Source organism: Palaemon carinicauda, chromosome 21 (assembly GCF_036898095.1).
Source record: "Palaemon carinicauda isolate YSFRI2023 chromosome 21, ASM3689809v2, whole genome shotgun sequence".
Classification (NCBI taxonomy): Eukaryota; Metazoa; Arthropoda; class Malacostraca; order Decapoda; family Palaemonidae; genus Palaemon; species Palaemon carinicauda.
Window position 1 is genome coordinate 9,406,508 of NC_090745.1, and position 22,500 is coordinate 9,429,007.

General features: G+C 39.2%; 1 long non-coding RNA gene across 1 annotated transcript in view; it reads right to left on the reverse strand.

Annotated features, from left to right (window-relative positions):
• Window positions 1–21,412, reverse strand: part of LOC137614627 (uncharacterized) — a 77,681-nt gene extending 56,269 nt beyond the window's left edge. Inside the window, exons 1-2 of the long non-coding RNA XR_011039111.1 lie at window positions 21,321–21,412; window positions 3,409–3,583 (exon numbers count right to left, since the gene is read on the reverse strand). This is a non-coding gene — a long non-coding RNA (uncharacterized lncRNA). The remainder of the gene's footprint in view (window positions 1–3,408; window positions 3,584–21,320) is intronic.
• Between the last annotated feature and the right edge of the window lie 1,088 nt (window positions 21,413–22,500).

Genomic DNA, 22,500 nt, shown 5'->3' on the forward strand with positions numbered 1-22,500 from the left:
CTCAAGATATGTGGGCTGGCAGCAGTGAAGTTGGTTGCGCCCGCACTCTTCAGCAATCTGACAGCAGACTGCAGACCCATTGCTGCAAAGTCGAGACATTACTCTCAGGCTGATAAGGAATTTGTCAAAACTGAAATCGGTAGAATGCTACAAGAAGGAACAATAAGACCCAGCCGGTCTCCATGGAGGGCCCAGGTGCTAATCACTGCAGGGCACAATCACAGGAAGAGAATGGTGATTGATTATTCACAAACTATAAACAGGTTTACTGAGCTGGATGCTTACCCTTTGCCTCGGATCAAGATATAAAGTGTTTAGCATCTTGGACCTGAAGAGCGCCTACCACCAAGTGCCAATAAGAGAAGACGAAAAGTTGTACACTGCTTTTGAGGCGAGTGAAAAGCTGTACGAGTTCAATTGAATCCCATTTGGTGTGAAGAACGGAGTGGCCGCTTTCCAACGAGTTGTGGATCAGATCCTTGCAAAAGAAAAGGTGGAAGGGGCATTTGCTTATGTGGACAATGTGACTATGTGGAGAGACTGAAGAAGAGCATGACAAAAACCTAAATCATTTCTTGAAAGTGGCGAGGGATTACAACCTCACATTTAATCATGACAAGTATGATTTCAGGACAGTCTATAAACCTTCTGGGATACTCTTAGGACAGAGAGATCAGACCTGATCCAGAACAGCTGCAGCCTCTCTTGAGTCTACCCCTTCCCAAGGATACTGCCTCTCTTCGGAGAATGTTGGGGTTGCTTGCTCATTACTCACGATGGATACCCAACTTCTCTGAGAAAGTCCGGCCTCTTTCACACTCCAAGAGATTCCCATTGTCTTTTGAAGCTTCTCTGACTTTTGAGAAATTGAAGAATGAAATTGCGAAGTCCTTGGTGCAAGCCATTGATCCTACATCCCCTTTCACAGTCGAAACAGATGCCTCAGACCATGCCATTGCCGCTACTCTCACTCAGAATGGACGTCCTGTAGCGATCTTCTCTCGCACTCTCTCTGACAGTGAACAAAGGCAATCTTCAGTAGAGAGAGAAGCTTATGCCATAGTTGAGGCCCTCAGAAAGTGGAAGCATTACCTAATTGGTCATCACTTTAAGCTGATTACTGACCAGCGAAGTGTAACATTCATGTTCGACACAAGATCTTCAAGCAAAATCAAGAATGACAAGATAGCCAGGTGGCGCATTGAACTGTCATGCTACCACTACGATATAGTGTATCGTCCAGGTACGGAAAATATTCCTGCAGATGCTCTCTCGCCTGTCTGTGGTGCTGTAGCTACAGACAAACTCAAACAACTGCATGAAAGTCTATGTCATCCTGGAGTGTCAAGGATGGTGCATTTCATCCAAGTTCGGAACCTGGCTTATTCTGTTGAGGATGTAAAGAAGGTTACTGCTTCTTCTCCAATCTGCTCTACTGTCAAACCTCAGTTCTATAAGCCTGATGATGGCCATCTGGTGAAAGCTACTCAGCCATACGAGAGATTGAACTTGGATTTTAAGGGGCTCCTTCCGTCACAGTCGAAAAACAGATACTTGCTCACAGTCATTGACGAATTCTCACGGTTCCCTTTTGCGTTCCCTTGTTCAGACGTGACTGCTGGTGCTATCATCGGGTGTTTGGTACAACTGTTTGCACTATTTGGAATGCCAGCATACGTACACTCAGACAGGGGAGCCTCTTTCATGTCAGAAGAACTGAAGAAATTCTTACTAGAGAAAGGAGTGGCTACCAGTCGCACTACGCCCTACAACCCAAGGGGCAATGGCCAGGTGGAGAGGTACAATGGAATCATATGGAAAACCATTCGGTTAGCTCTCAGAACAAGGAATCTTGATGTCTCGAAATTGGAAGTTGTCCTCCCAGATGCACTTCACTCTATCCGTTCCCTGCTATGTACATCAACTAATTGTACACCACACGAGCGTTTCCTAAAGCATCCTCGGAAGTCCACGTCAGGTCGTACGTTGCCTACCTGGCTCATCACCAAAGGTCCCGCTCTATTAAGACGGCAAGTACGGCACAGCAAGAATGACCCTCTAGTAGATGAAGTAGAAATAGTAGAACCTAATCTTGAATATGCTCATGTCAAGTTTCCTGATAGTAGAGAGTCCACTGTGTCTTTGAGGCATCTAGCACCTTTAAATGGTGATGATAGTAGCAGCGTGGAGGCAACCAGACCTTCACTGCCGCAATCTCTAGAGTTTCTAGGTATATCAGAGTCTGAGGTGCCCCGTCTAGATACTAGAGCAAGCTCGGAACCTGCTCTTCAAGAAGTCACTCATGACGTTACACCCGGGGAAAATGGTGTTCAAGAGCTTCCTGCTGCGTCTGGTCAAGGCACTACACCTGTACCACTCCGGAGGTCCGAAAGGACCCGGCGGGCTCCTAAGTATTTTGATGATTATGCTGCTTGAATTTCATAGGTGGGGAGAATGTGGTAATATATGTTCAATGTAGTTTTACATTTATGCTCTCATGTACGTTGTGTTTCTCTGCTTGCATTTACCAGCTTATTATGTTGCTATTTGTGTGGGTTCGCGCATATTATTGCTTGTGGATGTCCCTGTGTTGTCTGGCCCTTACTTTGATGTATTTGTTTGTTATTGTGCATGTAAAGTAGTGCGTGTTGTAATGGTGGCTGTTTCTATTGTTTCAGGAGGTGACTCCAGTTTTTGTGTGCAATAAAACCTATGACAGGTTTTTCATCTTTTACAACACATATATAATACAATATATATATATATATATATATATATATATATATATATATATATATATATATATATATATATATATATATTATGTATGTTTACATTGTATATATGTATAATTATATTTCATGTGCATACATATACGTAAATATGAATATACATCAGTATATCATATTATACAATATACTAGTGTAAGCGACCCGTCATAAATGACTATTAAACATTTAGAATTTTAGAAATATAGATAGTTATGAACGAACACACTGATTTGACTCTTCCCATGCTCTCAACAGAGCTAGAGCTGGAGTGGCCAAATAAGGTGACAACCTGGGCAAATAGGGCCTTAAAATGGACCAGTCCAGCGAATGTGAAGAAAATACCCAGACCATCAATCATATCCTCTGATCATGCCTACCGTAACGTAATTTGGGCAACATATAAAAATACATAAATGTGTGTGGTGGAGGATAATTAATAGTTTAACATTTTAGCCTATATATGATATATATTTTCTTGAATTCCAATAATTAAACAAATACGAAAAAAGAAAAAAAATAGTAAGATTCGGTTTGTAGCTATTGAAAAAAAGATTCTCAATCAAATAGCTAGTTTATTATGGAAATTTGTGGAGATTTCCAAGAAAAATTCTACCACTAAATAAAAAAAATTACTTACCTTTAGATGTGTTTCTGGTTTGATTTCCTTTCTTGAAATATTTGCTGGTATTTTGATAATCCTCGGTGAATCTTGGGGCGATATTTCATTTCCCAATCATTGGGGAAAATGAAAGTTATATTCAAATGGCTTTTCTCTTATGTCCAAAAGTCTACACACACTGCATTGGCCTAACCTGCGAAATAAAATGAATAAACATTGAAATATATTAAAAAATACATCTATTTACGATGGAGAAAAAAAGCTCTTTTACTTATATATTACCGAATCATTGATATTCATACAAACTGAATAAAACCTCCAAATTCTTAACCTCGTCTAAAAGTTCATTGTCGCGATATTCTGAATTCGGGTTTTCTCTTCGACCGAGAGTCATTGTGATGCTCTACTCAGAATGTTTAACTTCTTAAAATGGTTGAGTTCACATAAAAATATTCAAGGCAATTCCAGTTAATACTTCACTACAATCTTTAAAAGCTTTAGAGCATGACCCTCCTCTTCAGATTTTCAAGTCATATTTTTTTTATCAGTTGTGATAAACAACTTCGTTTCTATTCCGTCATTTTGTCGCAAAACCATTTTGGGGAGCGACCTTCATTGTGCTATCATGGAGATCTGGAGTTTTACTTGTCCAAAGTAGCCACACACACACACACACACACACACACACACACACACACACATACACACACACATATATATATATATATATATATATATATATATATATATATATATATATATATATATATATATATATATATATATACATATATACATATATATATATATATACATATATACATATATATATATATATATATATACATATATATATATATATATATATATATATATATATATATATATATATATATATATATGTATATATACATACATACAGTAAATAGACCATTAAAAAAACTCCGAATACCTGGTCAGAAATGCGATTTAAGAGACGCGAAAATGTAACGATTTTCCTTCTGACCATCTACGGCCCGGCAGACAGCCGCTGCTTCCAGCCAGCTCCTACACACTTATTGCCTACTTTTAACTCATCAACGTTGCAATTTAATAAGTCAATTCAATAGACTTCATTTTGTGACAGTCAATGCATTTCAATTTGTTTTCCACCTAAATTTTTAACATTCAATATACAGGGGGGGGGGGGGGCTAGGGGGTAAATTATGGACAAACTTTCTAATGAAATCAGAGCGTCTCGTCAAGAACTGGGTTTTCATGCAAATAAAAAAAAGGTCCCACCCGCACAAAGGGCCACCTTGTTATACGTACCCGACAGAAATAATTATCCCTTATCAATTAATAAATTATCGAATATCAAGATATTTTATACATTCTTTCTTTTAATATTCTCAGATTTCCTTATCTTCACATTAGGGATTGAATGGATTACATGTTATAAGTTTGGGCCACTTGGCCAGCACTGGGGCATGGTAAGCCAATTCAGTGTCCAAGTTTAGCTGGGTGAAAATCTCACAGTTGCAATACGCAGCTAGAATTCTGAAGATGGACAGCAAAATTAAAGAAAGAAAGCAGGTGGTTGGAAATTGTCCGCAGCTACGAGACGAAGCAACACTGTAAAGAACAAGAGGAACTGACTGCATATACGATTGTTACCCAGTGCATTAACCCCACCGTCCTCTTCACCGTAAGACCTTGAAATATTAGGATTTTAGGTTCCTATTTCCCAATCTTTTTGTTACAGTATATCTACATAACCTATGTTTTCCAGTTGCTGCACAATCTGCCGTTCCCTTCTGCAAAATCAACGGCAACACAGCTATTAAAAGTCAAGTAAACTGATCTTTTAGACTTTATTAGTAGAATTAAATGGTCAATCAGTCAAATGAAATTATGAGTTGAATCATTCATTAACCCGATAAAAACAGAATGGCTAAATAATATTTTAAGTAAATAAAATCTGTCAAGTGAAATAGCCTATGAGTGAATTATCAGTTGAATGAAATCGTCTGTCAGTTTGATGAAAGCTAGATTGCTTATCTCTGAAATAAAAACAGTAACACTGTATAACACACAAAATGAAATTAACCATAATGAGATAAGGCATCAGTGTCAGCAAATTGAAACCAGTTGACTGAAGTTGTCTATCAGCTAAGTGACGTAAATTGAGATAAAAGCATCAACTAAATGAGATCAGTGGAGTGAAACTCTCTCTTAAGTGGAATCAGGAGAGTGAAATTGACTATCATATACGTGAAATCGACAAACTTTTTAGAAGGGAAATTATTACCAACTAAATGAAATAATTCAACTCGCATTGTGTATCTGGTACGTTAAGACACTAGTTAATTTGCCTCATAAATTAAACGAAGTCACATAAAATAGTGTAACGCGTAAGTAAAATCAGTCAAACAAACTATTCTATCTGTCATATGAAATATCAAGTGAAATCACGTATCAATTAAATGGAAGCAAATTATTGAAATAGTTAGTCAGCTAAAGGAAATCAAGCAAACAAAATTGGCTTTCAAATAAATTAGGTTACGCAAGTGAAATTGTCAATCAAAAAAATTACTGTATATCAATAGACAAACTTTCTATCTGTTAAATGAAGGCAGTTGACTGAAACTGTCTTTTAGCTAACTATAATCAGAAGAATTGATAGTGACACAAGCAGAAAAAATAACAGAATTACCTCACCGCTGAGTAAAAATTGGAGAGAGAAAAGTGGAAGGGCCTCAAAAGTGAAATCTGGTGGGTGAAAATTCTAATGAAGTGAAATCGAGTGGGAGGAAATGCCCATTAGCTTATGAAATTGCCTCCTAGCCAAGTGAAATCAACGTAGAAACATTTCTTCAATCTAAACAAAATCATATTTTACAAATGTGCGACTTCAAAACCGGCTGCCAACTCAAAAAGCCCCTAACTCTCAGAGTGGGGAGAGCATAGCGCGCGCACGCACGCTTCCATCAAAATAAAATCAGGTTGGGGATATTACTCCTAACTGTAATTTATCTAGTAAACTCACCCGTCGGCTAAAACAAAACCAAGTGAAATCGCCTCTTAGCTGATATAAACAGTCATAGTGCAATCGTGTCTTAGAAAAAAAAAGAAAGAAAAAAAAAAAGTCCAGTGGGCTTGTAATTAATTTAGTGAAATTGTCCCCTACCTAAATAAATCTTTAGCTACAAAAACGTCTTGTGAAATTGCCTTATCTAAAAAACCGTCTTGTGAAATTACCTTATCTAAATAACCGTCTTGTGAAATTACCTTATCTAAAAAACCGTCTTGTGAAATTACCTTATCTAAAAAACCGTCTTGTGAAATTACCTTATCTAAAAAACCGTCTTGTGAAATTACCTTATCTAAAAAACCGTCTTGTGAAATTACCTTAGCTGAAAATAAATCCAGTGAAATTTCCTCTTGCATAAAATCCACTTTAGTAAAGTTACCTCAAGGCTAAACATTTGTGTTGTGAAATCACCTCTAAGCTAAACACAAGTTAGTGAAATCGCCTCTTGGCTAAATATCCGTCTAATTGAATCACCTCTTATCTAAAATCAGTCTAATGGAATCGCTTCTTATTTAATACGCAGTCTAGCGAAATCTTCTCTTAAAAGTGTAGTGAAATAGCCATTTAGCCAAAAATCAGTCCGAGTGAAACTGCCTCTTTGCTAAATCCTGCTTAGCTGATGGAAATCTGTATGGTGAAATCACTTCTTACCTTCGCGAAATCATGTGACTGTGATTGCCTTTAGTGAAATTGTCTCAGCCATGTGAAATGCAGTGAAATCACCTCAAGGCTAATTAAATCAGGAGAGTGAAAGACTTTCAGTCAAGCGAACTCATACTAGTTAAATTACACTTCAGGTAAATTCAGTTAGTTAAAAGAATTTATCAATTATTCAAGTCTACCAGCTAAACGAGGCCAGTCCTATGAAATGGTCTATGGCAAATGAAAACGGTCTTTTGAACTAGTCTACCACCATGTTTAAACATTAGCAAAAATAACTATCAGCCATGTGAAATCAGTGTAGTTAAATACCATCATTTAAGTGTAATAGTGCAAAGTTGGACAAGCAAGATCTTATGTCGGCTAACTGAAATTATTAGAGTGGAATCAGCTAACAGCTATGAAGTCGCTTCAGCTAAATGAAATTAGCAATGATTATTGTAGATGATTATACGATTTAGCAGCAACCACAGCCATAGGCTCATTACCAATAATTCCTAATTCCAAGCTCGAGCAACAAAACTCAGTTACTGTAATAGCAACAGTCTGTTGTGGGGAGAGCATGAAACGTTCTTATTATTATTATTATTATTATTATTATTATTATTATTATTATTATTATTATTACTTTCTAAGCTACAACCCTAACTGGAAAAGCTGGATGCTATAAGCCCAGGGAGTAAAGGAAATAAAGTAATAAATAAATTAAATTAAAAGTAATCAACAATAAAATATTTTAACAGTAACAACATTGAAATAAATCTTTCATATATAAACTATGAATACTTTAAATAAAATAGAGGAAAAGAAATAATATAGAATGTATTCAGTGTGCCTGAGTGTACCCTCAAGCAAGAGAACTCTACCACAAAACAGTAGAAGACCATGGTACAGAGGCTACGGCACTAAGAGCTTCTTACCATAGCTAAATAATCTTCTACCCTTACCAAGAGGAAAGTAGCCACTGAACAATTACAGTGCAGTAGTTAACCCCTTAAGTAAAGAAGAATTGTTTGGTAATCCTGGTGATGTCAAGTGTATTTGAGGACAGAGGAGAAGGTGGAAAAATAGGCCAAACTATTCGGTGTGAAAGTTCAGTAATGGGAGCAACCCACCCACCCCTACATTTATTATAATCAATCACTTTGGGATTTAGGTTTGTGGTTGAAGACTTTTATTCACGGACAGTAATTGGTTACAATCGCCAATAGCTTACAGTTATAAAGCAAGTCTCAGGTATGACGAAAACAATTCATAAACCAAATATTTAGATTATAAAATTAGTAACCCAGTTCATTCGCTATTGGCAAAATATTTTCTATAAATTATCATGAACCTCAATTGCATGTCACATCGAGCACAATTAGAGAGAGAGAGAGAGAGAGAGAGAGAGAGAGAGAGAGAGAGAGAGAGAGAGAGAGAGAGAGAGAGAGAGAGAGAGAGAGAATATTCGTAACAAATCTGACTTGGTGAAAATGCTGTTCATTCGAATATATAATTGTACTTAAAAAAAATAACTATGCCATCAAGAATTCTATAATAAACCAATATTTCTTTTTCATTCGCTTTATGCCAGAGAATCTGTATTTTCTTCAAAACTTTAGTTCATGACCACTTTAAACGGTTCCAAAAACAGTTTCTTTTACGGACTGCCGCCACAACATATCAATGCAAAAACAACAAAGTCTGGCAAAGACTCTGGCCTAACGGACCTGAATTTCCCATGCTCTACCAATTAACAGGGGAATTCATCCAACGCTAGAAAAATCATCTCGTTTTGGGATTTCAGCTTGGAAAATTGGGTTAAAGCTTAAGAAATTTTTCTCGTCTAAGACTATGAAACAAGCGCCCATCAGTGCTGCTTTTGATATAGTGGTGCATGAACTGCTACTAAATGATCTACGGTCCATCGGCGTTGAAGATCAAGCCTTCGAATGCCTTAGAGACTACTTGGTTGGTAGAAATTACTGTGTACAAATTGGGAACTCTTATTCATCATATGAACCCTTAAAATGAGGGGTACTTCAGGGGAGTGTACTTGGCCCAATCTTAATCTGCATTTATGCTATGGGTCTATCGAAAATACTACAAAGACATGGTGTGAAGTTCAAACTATTTGAAGATGACACACAATTGTACTTTTCCATAAATGATACAGATGACGCTACTGAAACTCTAAACCGAATCCTTGATAGTGTTAGAGAATGACAATTAAACAACTAAAATTAAATGAGAACAAAACCGAGTTCATGGTGGAGGTGGGTAAGAGAAACAGCGTGAGAAACTTAAGTGATGTTCAAATGAACGTAAATAATGACTAGGTGCCGATATCTAGTAAAGTTCGAGATCTAGGTGTATTTCTTGACTGTAACTTGTCGCTCAATGCCCAAATAAATACTGTAGTAAATACTGCTGGTTATCATCTACTAAATATTGCGTTTAAAAAAAGTAACTGGATGAGAATTCTGTAAAGAAACTTGTGATAAATTGTGTTATTACCAGGATTGACTACTGCAACTATACTACAATTTACCAAAAGTGCAATTTAAGAAATTACAAAACATAATAAACAGAGGAGCAAGACTGATAAAAGGTGTCCCACTTAGAGAAAGGATCACCCTTATACTAATTGATTTACACTGGATGCCGATTAAAGCGAGAATTGAGTTTAAAATATGTACAATAACCCACCGAGTTGTCAAAACCGGTCGTCCTTTTTACTTAAAGAATTGCTACATATTGCGCAGCCAATAAATCTTGTCGACTCGAGAATAGTTACAGATGGCTTCAAGCTGTTGGAACCTAGATTCATGTCTACTTTAGGCTCCAGAGTCTTTAACTAAGCGGCCCCGAGACTATACAATAAGCTCCCACAAGTCATCCGAATGACTGAAGACCTTAAGGCATCCAAGAGGAAACTGAAGACTTTCTTATTCCACGAGAGACTTATGACAGTGATGATTCAACAGTAAATGAGCAATACGTGATATGAAATGTTGAATACTCTGAACGAACAAGGTAAAACGACAGTGGAGGTCCTGTAGAGAGTGGGGCTCCCCTGCTGTGTAGGACCAGAAAAACAGCCGTCAAAGTAGAGTAAAGACATCAGAAAAACTGTCAAGGCATACTCTAAAATCCCAAGACTGTATGCAACAAACATCCAAGTCCTGTAGGGCACCGAGTTTCCATGGAAATAGAATCAGGACAGCAACCCGTAAAGTAATATACACGAACTTAAGTACACTGTTAGTCTCTTCTACGGTTAATACTTAAAAATATTTGTAATAATAGAAGTGAAACATAAAACCTATTTCAATGACATATGAATACGCAGCATGCAGAAATCTATTTATGTATGGTGAATAAAAGATTAAAAAATCCCATAATCCAACTCAAGTAATGGCGATACGAGAAACCAGATAAAAGCAATAAAGCAATTAACCACAGTCTGAGTTAACGGGCTACCAAAACAAGAGCTCGTGTCAAACGGTCCAGATCCAGATACAACGACCAAACAACCGACAGACTGAGAACGCCCGTTAAGTCGAACGGGAACGAGGGGAGATGAATTTTCTTTTATCAGAGAAAACTTTCGGTAATTATTACAGGCTAAAATTATAAACGAAAAAAAAGTGATTCTTATGATCCATTGAAAGTATATGTACCAACAGGTTCAACAAGCACGGGTTTTAAGACACTGCTTTCCTTTTCAAGGAGATAGTGGAGATTTTCTTTTTTCTAAGTGCTCCGATGTTGTGGATTTGCCTAACATGCAATATCCTGTGCAAAAAGCTAAATACCTAAAAATGCATACGATAAACTAAACTCGAAGGTTCTGTAAACACTGTATAGAGTGGGGTTCACCTGCAGTATAGGACCAAAAAAGCAGCCTAAGCTTAAGTAAATAAGTGAACAAATCAAATACGCTACGAAATACCCCGATAAACACCGGTTAAGAAATTTAACCCAATAATAAGGGATGGCTACTAACATCAGAACTTCACACAAGATACAAAGTGCCATATCAAAACATGTAGCAATCAGTCAAAGGGATGAGGGATTAGAGCATGGATGCCAAAGCAATGCAGTCTGTACAGTGGTGGCTTTTGGGAAGGTTTGAAAATATTGACGGAAACAATCTTATTGGGAAGGGTAAATTTTCTTATGCAGATGTTAGAAACTTGCAAAAAATACCTTTAGTTTTAACTAAACTGAAATTTCATTTTGCCTGGGTATGTTATTAACTTCTGTTTAACACCGTTTTTTGCACTACCAGTGTAATTTTGTTTTCATTCCTTATAAAAGAGGATGGGGGGGGGGGCTTTGAAATTCGTTTGTGCAGTCCAAATGAGGTAAAGTAAGTTTTTATACTTAACCCTTTATTTTAGAGAGGAATGTGTAAAAGCAGTTCGTAATCTTGGGGGCATAATTTTGAAAAAAAACAAAAATGTAAAAATTATAAGTGAATGTAAGTTTGCTAAATCTGAGAAAGTGGCTATATTTACACACACCAGTTCTGAAGTGCTCTCGAATAACAGTAGCCTACTTAGAATCTGTACAGACTTACTCGAATTTATCCTTAATTTCAAAAGGGGCACAACTCCTTTAGCAACCACTGAGGTCGAAAAAGATCTAGGGTTACATATTGATTCTGATTTGTTTCCAGACCCACAGCCTCAAAACTGAAGCAGCAGCTAACAAGTTGGTGGCCATATGTCATCGGTCTTTCACATATATGGACTGCAACATGTTCCTGTCTCTCTACAATGGACCGATTCGTCCAAAGCTGGAATACGCTGCCTTAGTGTGGTCCAGGGGTGTGGTCACCACGGTATATGCGGGACATCGATGCCATAGAAGCTGTGCAAAGGAGAGCGACGAAATTAGTTCCAGCCTGCAGGACCTGTCCGATGAGGAGAGACTGAAGCTGGTCCTTCCAACGTTGGTGTTCTGTAGACTAAGAGATGCCGTCCAAGTTTATAGGTATCTACATGGGGAGTACAAGCTGGACTGAAAAGATGCATCCTTTGATAAAAGGCAGCAGACCCAGAGGACACTCCCTGTGTTTAGAGAAGCAGCGACAGCTGAAGAGTGCAACAGGGTCAGTTCGATCACACTTCTCCCAGCGCATGGTGAATGCTTGGAATCATCTGCCGAAATTAGTCATATGTGCAGACACTGAATATCTTCAAAGACAAACTAGACAGACATTGGGGAGAAGCCACCCACTCTGCTTTGACTACAAGGCTAGAGACGATGTGTATTGAGTGACTAATCTCGGGTATATAGGCCTGTTGGTCTTTCTACCGTATATATTGTATTGTATTACTGTATAAAGTTCTAGAACGATTTGCAGTAGTCATTTGGAAACACTTGATGCATTGCTTGATAATTAGTCAGCATACGGTACCGACCGCAGTATGTTTTGTTGTATATGATATATTGGAAATAATTGACGACGACAAATATGGCATTCGAATTTTAGTTAATCTTAGTGTTGTTTTTGATAATTGTATATGAAGCACGAATAATGAATTCATGATCCACTGGTATTTACGATAAAAATTTTGAGTATTATAAGAGCTTTCTTGCATGACAAAGTGTGTATGAATTGGTAATTCGTAAGAACAATTGAGAAGAGGGTATCCCAGGGAAATGTACTGGGTCCAATCTACTTTGTTAATTTATCTATGCTTCTGGTCTATCAAAACCATTAAAGAGGCATGGAGTAATGTTCAAGCTATTCGCGGGCGATACACAATTTTATTTCTCCATACATGATATCGATGATACAGTTGTAAAAAATATTAAACTATTCAAATAACTAGCGTTAGAGAATAGATGACACTAAAAACTAAATTTTTTTTTAACTTTTATTTAAAATAACAAAATACAATATTTACATTTTGTCAATTAAATAGTTGAACACATGAATTCCTTTGTAACAAGTTTCTTCAATTTTTCCTTATTGGAATAAAACGATATAAGGGGATTCTGGGGGGGGGGGGGTAAAGAAAATTGGTAATCTCCAAATGAATATTATTGACAATTTGGTTCCGATATCCAATAAAATTCGTGATCTAGATGTGTTACTGGATTATAATTTATATCTCGGTGCTCAAATAATGTAGTAAGAGTCAGTGGAAATCTCAAATATATAATAAATACAATAGTAAAATTAAGAAAGGATTTTACGATCAGCGATAGAATTACCAATGTACTGGTTGAGCTACACTTGAAAATAACCGTAATTTTAATCGGAGATTCTCCGTAATATATATATATATATATACATATATATATATATATATATATATATATATATATATATATATATATATATATATATATATATATATATATATATATATATATACACACACACACAGTTCTCAGCCATGTTTCAGTAAAATACAGGCGTCAGTAATTTTTACCCACGTTTACGCAATGATGACCATAACAACACCCCTTTATGTCAAAATATCCGTTTTTAAAGCGGCAAATACCTGGCAACATTTATTCCAGGATTTTCACGGTTTTATGGCAAATTTTTAAGTGTACACTGATTGCCTTTGAAAGCTATAACGTTTAAGGTAATTACAATGGGCGATATCAGAAATGGATTTACAGAAGATCTAAGAGCTTTGCTGCACATCATACAGACAACGGATCACGTCGTCATGAGACTAGGTACGGGTGGTCTCAAAGTTATTAAAGCCAAAGTGCAACTCGACTGTAGGTTGTAGAGCATTCAAACAAGCAGCCCTAAGGTTGTTTAACAAGCTTCCATTTAACATAATAAGAACTGACGGTACAGTATATACGCATTCAGGAAGACTACGCTATGTGATCCTCCAAATATTTAAAGAATAGAGCCTACAGTCATACATGAGCAACAAATCTCGTGGGTCTTGCAACGCACCGAATGTTTTCTTGTGTGAAGCAGGACCAAGAGTTCTATCAAATTTAGTAGAAAATAAGAAAAATAATTTCCATATAGGAGTGCAAAAACATAATGAAATATACACCAACTATAAATTCGTTACTTGCTAAGGACATTTCGTATGAATTTAATGTTTTGTTCAGTACACGGTATAAAAAAAAGAAATCCTGGAATAAATGTTGCCGTTTTAAAAACCGATATATGAACGTAAAGGAGCGATCACAAACCAGTAAAAGTCTGAATTCTGCATATTGCAAATTCTTCGGAAAGATTGATGTTATCTAGAATGGCACATTTTCTTATCGATCTTGGCAGGGTTTTGAGCGATTTTTGTTTCTCTGTTCAATTCATGCAAGATTTATTCTGGTGAGAAAAGCTGCGAGGGTTTATTCTTTCATTGAATTGGCTGTGTTTGTTATAAATACTTCCACTAACAATAATCATACCAAAAATGCATAATTTTCTCATAAAAGCGTAAAATTTACCGCTTTAGATCATACGATATAAAACATTATCCGCCTGATTACCTTGGGAGTATTACATATCTATATACAGTATATAAACGTTTTAGACGAATTTATTATTAGCCTATCAACACCGAATTCATTTTAACTACTAATTGACCGAAAGACTAATTTACAAAGTTTAATTCTACGACGTTCACAATATTGTACCAACCGTGTTTCACACAATTGTACATAATTCCTTTTGTATATATTATGCTTGTATCTTCGCTCTTCCCTCGCACTAAAACGAACATGAAAATTCATGTCTGGTTTTTCCTCATTAATATTGTCTGTCTTGTGAACTTGTTATGTCCTGTTGCCTTGAGGTTTTGTATATAAGGAGTGTGTTCCACAATAATATAACTCAAGTCGTTTCCAACCTGCCTTTGAGTTCACAACCTTACTCGGCGCCGTCACATTGGTGACCCCGGAAGTCGACTCGCTCCCACTGCCTTCCACCCCCACCTCCGTCGCCCCTTCATCGTTGGTACTATGACGGAGACGGACTCTACAGTTACTACAGCAGTTGGCGCCGCGGCCGCCCCATTGAAACTTTCACCGTTCGCCACCGGAGAGGCGTTTGCTTGGTTTCAACGCGCTGAAGTCTACTTCCGTATCAGGGGCGTGACTCGCTCAACCACCAAAGCAGATTATGTTCTCGCGGCGATACCCGAGGACACCTTTCCAGAAATATCCGACTGGCTTTGTGAACAAGGAGACACCCCAATAGCGTATGACGCCCTCAAAACATACCTTCTGCAGCAGTACTCGCCGTCGCCAGCCGCCCGTATAGCAAAGCTTTTTCAGCTCTCGCAACAACCGTTGGGGGACCAAAGGGCTTCGCTTGCCCTCAGGGAAATGACCAGTATCGCTCGCCTTCAACCTGCCGCAGACGGCTCTCCTCGTGAGGTGAACCTACTTCGTGCCCTTTGGATACGCCGTTTACCCGAACCTGTACGCGCTGCCATACCCGATGTCGATAGTTTACCCATAAAGGACTTGATGACCAAAGCCGACGCCCTTATGGACAGCCACTTCAAGACCTCCATCAACGCCTCCACCCCTGACGACGAGGATGCCTATTCAACGTCAACCGAAGCGGACATGAATGCCGTAGGACATACACGCCTACCCCGTGACGTGCCGAAGCGGCGACAAAGCCGCCCACCACCCACCAATCGCTCGCGCCCCAACGAACGACTTCTACAGCCACTTACTACTTTCCATCCGCCGCAGTTTTGCTACTACCACTTCAGATTCGGGGCAACTGCGAAGAAATGAGCCAAGGATTGTCAGTGGCCAAAAAACGTGTAAGTAGGCCATCGCTTGTGGCAGTAGCCTCCCATGTTTCTAATCTTTTCTTTTTACAGGATGCAGGAACGGGCGTGCGATTTTTGGTAGACACGGGTGCTTGTCGTTCTCTTTTGCCAAGGAAACTCTTTAAGGCACGACATAGTCTGTCTACATCTGCTGACGTCCGCTTAGTAGCTGCCAACGGATCTGCGATACCCACCTACGGTTACGAGAACCTCACATTATCGTTCGGAAACGGTAAATTCAATTGGAAGTTTCTCGTTGCTGACGTCACAATGCCAATCCTCGGTGCGGATTTCCTCTCTCATTTCCACCTTCTGGTCGATGTCGCCCACCGACGATTAGTCAAAACAGACTCGTACTTGTCGACACCTCTTCAACCTGCCCCCTCTAACCTCGCTCTCCACATCAGCGCACCCATGGATGCCTACGCCCACCTCCTCACGTCGTACCCGGAAGTTTTCCGTCCAGAACTTCGCCAAACGCCCACGGTTCCTGCCAAGCACGGTATTTATCACCATATCAAGACGACGGGACCCCCAGTCTTCGCAAAATTCAGACGTCTGGCACCGGAACGATTGGCAGCCGCCAAACAGACGTTCGCCGAAATGGAGAAAATGGGCCTTTGCCAAAAGGCCTCCAGCCCATGGTCGTCGCCCTTACACATCGTTCCGAAGAAAGACGGCTCCCTCCGTCTGTGCGGGGATTACAGGCGCCTGAACATGCAAACAGAACCGGATCACTACCCCCTCCCAAACATTGCCGACGTGACCTCCTACCTGCACAAAGCGAAGGTTTTCTCTACGCTCGACCTCCTGAAGGGGTATTATCAGGTGCCTATGAACCCAGAAGACATCCCCAAGACCGCCATCACCACTCCGTTTGGTACATACACCTTCAATTACTCCTGTTTTGGCCTTCGTAATGCTGGGGCAACGTTTCAACGTCTCATGGATGGCTTCTTAGGGGACCTCCCTTTCTGTGTATGTTATGTGGACGACATACTTGTGTTCTCCTCTTCTAAAGAGGAACACCTCCGTCACCTGCGCATCGTGCTCGACCGCCTGCAACAAAACGGCCTTGTAGTCCGGTACGACAAGTGTACCTTTGGCGCCAACGAAGTATCGTTCTTAGGGCACCGCATCACTCCTGAAGGTGTCCACCCCCTCCCTGAGAAGGTAGCAGCCGTTCAGAACTTCCCCGTGCCCTCGACCGTCAAAGCTCTGCAGGAATTCTTGGGCATGACCAACTATTATCACCGTTTTCTGCCAGCCATTGCCGCCACTCTTGCTCCCCTCTACGCCTCCCTTAAGGGCAAGCCGAAGGACCTGAAGTGGGGTCCCCTTCAAGAAGCAGCCTTCTGCAATGCAAAGAAGGCCCTATCAACTGCTGTGGCTCTCACTTTTCCTATCCCACACGCCCCTCTCCTTCTCTCCACCGATGCCAGCAACGTCGCTATTGGTGCAGTACTCGAGCAGGTGGTCAAAGGCTCGCCCCGCCCATTGGCCTTCTTCAGCAGAAAACTGTCCAAGGCAGAATCGGGTTATTCTACCTTCGATCGAGAATTGCTGGCGGTGCACTTGGCTGTCCGTCACTTTCGCCATTTCTTAGAAGGTACGCCCTTCGTCATTCGCACAGACCACATGCCTCTGGTGCACGCCTTCACTCGACAGTCTGACGCCTGGTCCGCCCGTCAACGCCGACATCTCTCCGCCGTGGCTGAATACAATTGCACCCTCCAATACGTCCCTGGGAAAATGAATCCCGTTGCCGATGCCCTGTCAAGAAACACGTTGGCTGCCGTTCAACTGGGATTGGATTACAATGCCCTGGCTGAAGCCCAATGACAGGATCCAGAGTATCAAGCTTGTAGGACATCCTGCACGTCCCTCCATTGGGAAGACTTTCCCCTTGAAGACTCCAACACCACCCTCCTCTGTGACGTCAGTACTGGTAGACCGCGACCTTGGATTCCTGCTCCCATGCGCCGACAGGTGTTTGATTTCATTCACGGCCTTTCACATCCCTCGTGCCGTTCTACTGCACAGCTGCTGAAGGCAAAGTTCATTTGGCACGGCATTTCTAAGGATGCTAAGGATTGGGTCCGCACCTGTACTTCTTGCCAAACTTCCAAAGTACATCGACACACGGATTCAGGAGTGGGCACCTTTCCTCAACCTCAGCGTCGTTTCGCACACATTCACGTCGACGTTATAGGCCCCCTACCCACATCACAAGGACATCGTTACCTGTTTACCATCATCGACCGCTCCACTCGTTGGCCTGAAACCATTCCCATGGAAACTGCAACGTCCGCCTCATGTACATCTGCCTTACTCTCTGGATGGATTTCAAGATTCGGTATCCCTGAGCATATTACTTCTGACAGGGGAACCACTTTCACCTCTCAATTGTGGACGTCATTAGCGAATCTCCTGGGCATCACCCTACATCAGACAACGGCCTACAACCCCGCTGCCAATGGAATGGTTGAACCATTTCATCGCACCCTCAAAGCAGCTTTGATGTCCCGCTGCAAGGATTGCAACTGGTTTACTCAGCTTCCCTGGGTCCTCCTGGGACTAAGGACCACTCCTAAAGACGCCCTCGATGTCTCGGCAGCCGAAATGGTGTATGGCGACCCGTTGGTCGTCCCTGCTTTAATTTTTCCTTCTACAACCTCCTCCGACGATCTCCAGCGCATACGTCACGGGAAAATTTACTCAGTGCCGCCAGACTTACAAACCCCCAGCGAAGCATCACATACCAACGGTCTTTCACTCTGCAATGCACGTCTTCCTGCGCAACGACACCAGCAAGCCACCACTAACGCCCCCTTACACGGGCCGTTTCCTTGTGATCCGACGCAGTCCGAAAGCATTCCTCCTAAACATTCGGGGCAAAGAAGACTGGGTCTCCATTGATCGTCTAAAACCTGCTTATCTTCTGCCAGATGACCCGCCTACAGTTCGCCTCTCTAGATCAGGGCGCCCTATTTAACATGTACAGTATGTCATTTTTAGGGGGGGAGCCATGTACCAACCGTGTTTCACACAATTGTACATAATTCCTTTTGTATATAATATGCTTGCATCTTCGCTCTTCCCTCGCACTAAAACGAACATGAAAATTCATGTCTGGTTTTTCCTCTGTAATATTGCCTGTCTTGTGAACTTGTTATGTCCTGTTGCCTTGAGGTTTTGTATATAAGGAGAGTATTCCACAATAATATAACTCAGTCGTTTCCAACCTGCCTTTGAGTTCACAACCTTACTCGACGCCGTCACAATATCCACATCGTCCAATATATTGCAGAATCTCAACCAATAAAACTCTTTCAGTAACATACCGGTGTATCTAGGAACCTGGAATCGAAGAAAACTTGCATAACAAGGCCGTTTGTTATTTCATATTGCATTTTAAACGACCAGGGGAAAACCAGCAGGGAATAACCAGTCTGCCACTTTTTAGTACAACTTCCGAAAAGGAAAATTTGACTATAGAATAGTTCAAACTTGCAGCCAATGTTTTTATGTTGAACAGGCTAGCGTGTCTTTTTTATAGTTTATATATGAAATAGCTTTGATATTACGGTTCTAAAATATTTTATTTCAATTCTTCATTATTTCTCATATCGTTTATTTACTTATTTCCTTTCCTCGCTGGGCTATTTTTCCTTGTTGGAACCCTAAGCTTATATCACATTGTTTTCCAACTAAGGTTGTAGCTTAACTGGTAATCATAATAATATCATTCAAGTTCGAAAGAGGATCCAGATAAAAATTTTATTATTAATATTATCAAACTGCAACCCTAGTTGGAAAAGCCCAAATGCTCCAACTGGGAAAAATAACCCAGAGAAATGAAGAAATAAACTACAAGAGAATTAATGAATAATTATAATGGAATATTTTAAGAACAGTTACAATATTAAAATAGACTTCATATATAAACTATAAAAAAAGAGACATACAAAAACATTCGCTGCCAGTTGTGAACTTTTGAAGTTCACAAGAACAGAGGCATTCAAAGTTATAATTTCCCAAAACATTCAGAATTTAGTGTATGGTTTTCTTAGAAGTTATGTAAAAGTATGTTTTGCGCTACCATTGGGAAACAGGAAAACATAACGCCGTTCGAAAATTCTTATGAAAAACTCAGAAAACCAAAGATTTTGAGCAACATATTAACTTTTTACGAAATAAAAGTTTGTTGGAGAGACTTTCCATTTAAGCAGTATTGGAAACTAGCACGGATGTGTCCATCATTTAATGATCTAGCGTAGCAATGGAGTGATACTGTACTTAGCCGACAGTGTTCATAATTCGTACGTCAGCCATATCGTAGGTGTGTAAGAAAACTACCACATTACGCCCTGCGTGTTGTAGAAAGTGACTAAAAGGACAGCTGCTGTCTTGAAGTCTTGCTTTTCACCAAAAGGGCTAAGCTCTGTAAATAATTGTTGAAACTGATGCCTTGCAGTTTGGCTATTGAGATAAAGATTAAGCCCACCGTTAATAACTATGGTTGTTGACTGCGTCGGCATGCGATCGTAGTAGAAAGTCTACACGATGCTACAAATCAGGCAACCGATTCTCTAATTTAGGTATAACAGTGAGAAAGAAAGTTTATAAAACCTGCATGATGTTTTTCTTGACAAAGTTGATTCTATGACAATGCTTAACGCATTTGTCTTAATTTTGGCATGGTGACATAGCCTTTGGAATAATTAAGAAGCAATCATATGCAGTAATGACATTTATTTAATAAACTTAATATATCAATTTGCTATTCTCATAATTACGTAAAATAGCTGTGATCTTACTACAAGTACAAAAAACTATTAAAAATTCACCGTACCTTTCGTAGGGTACGCAATTTAACCATTACAATTCGAGTACCTTCTTAAGCGAAAAGTATGGTCTCTCAAGACCTAAAATATTCCACACAAATACTAAAATTCTCCGCTTCAAATATCCTAAAGTCTATTATCACATTGTTATTTGATCTTCAGTCAGCCATTCCACATACCGTACGTAACTGTATTCAAGTCTAGTCAGATGTAAATGCCAGTCGCCTAACAACCACTATTTATGACCGATGTTCAGGGTCATTTATAAGGTATATGAGTCAAAAGGGAAAAGTAAGTGAATAAAATCTAAAGATACAGATCAACTAAAGTAGATAAATCTTTCAGCCTCGCCAAGCAAATTTCCGGTAACCAATATAGTCCAGATAATTTCTCTATGATAAACAAGAACCTTAAATAATGGGTGAAATAAATATTTGGTAGCATAAAGAACTCTTATAACCTTGTCATGAAATCGAGGCTTGCTTTCTACTCTTACAAACCCTATCATGGTTTTAAAAAACCGTAAATCATTGCACCCGAATACTTAATTCACCAATATATTCGGCACATCACCTGACTTACCCATGTCTTGTAATACCTCGCGAAATTATCTACAAACACTATCAATACTCGAAACTTAAACTTAAGCAACGACTCTATTTGGGTCCTTTTCCCCCAGACAAAAGGGTAGAAACCTCAAACCAATCAGAAACATCTGTTTCCTCCCCGAGAAACAAACAAGGAATCTGCAAAAGTATCATTTCACTCTTGAGCAAAGGCGATGGTCCAACGAGTAACACTCCGGAATAAATAAAGGTAATAATACTTTGGTATTTATTGGATTTACGATTATTTCTAGAGATTTGGAGGTCTTTTTAATCATGTAATTTAGGAGAGAAATGTTGATCAAACTAAAACTTTTTCTCTCAATAATTCTTCTCTCCCCGTTTCGTAACTAAGCTGTCACTGATAAAAAAAGAATGATTTGCTAAAAAAAATGTCAAATGTCGTTTTTAACAATACATTAGAATCCACGTCTTGCAAGATTAACATCCTCCTACGCGCTCGATTTTTTCTTGGATATCTCGGCCAGAACTGACGCCCACATCTAAGTCACGATCAAAGGGATAAAGTAGGGATAAAAGAAAAGGATTAATCTACTTAGAAGAATCTCAAAATGAGCTTTCAGCGGGATTCTCCAGAGAAGTACCTCAAATACCGATTCAAATTTACCTTCAGGAATGGCTGTTAAATATTTAGATCTTAATGTACAGACACACGGAGACAGATTCACCCCTTCCCATACCCCCTCCCCCCTTTCCTAATTACAACAAGATAGTTATGGCTTCTGAGAGCACCTACGGTGGTAGCCCTCTCACCATGGTAGGACTACTCTCTCTCTTCACTCACTAGGGATGGGGTAAGACCAAATAGTTATGCGACTGGCAATGACACTCAGCGTGACCATACACACACACACACACACACACACACACACACACACATATATATATATATATATATATATATATATATATAAATCAATATATATATATATATATATATATATATATATATATATATATATATATTTATATATATATATATATGTGTATATATATATATATATATATATATATATATATATATATATATATATATATATATATATATATATATATATATGTAACCAGACACTTTTTTTCTATAGCCAGACACTTTCTCTGTATTATATAGGGGAGCCTAATAATTATATAATGAA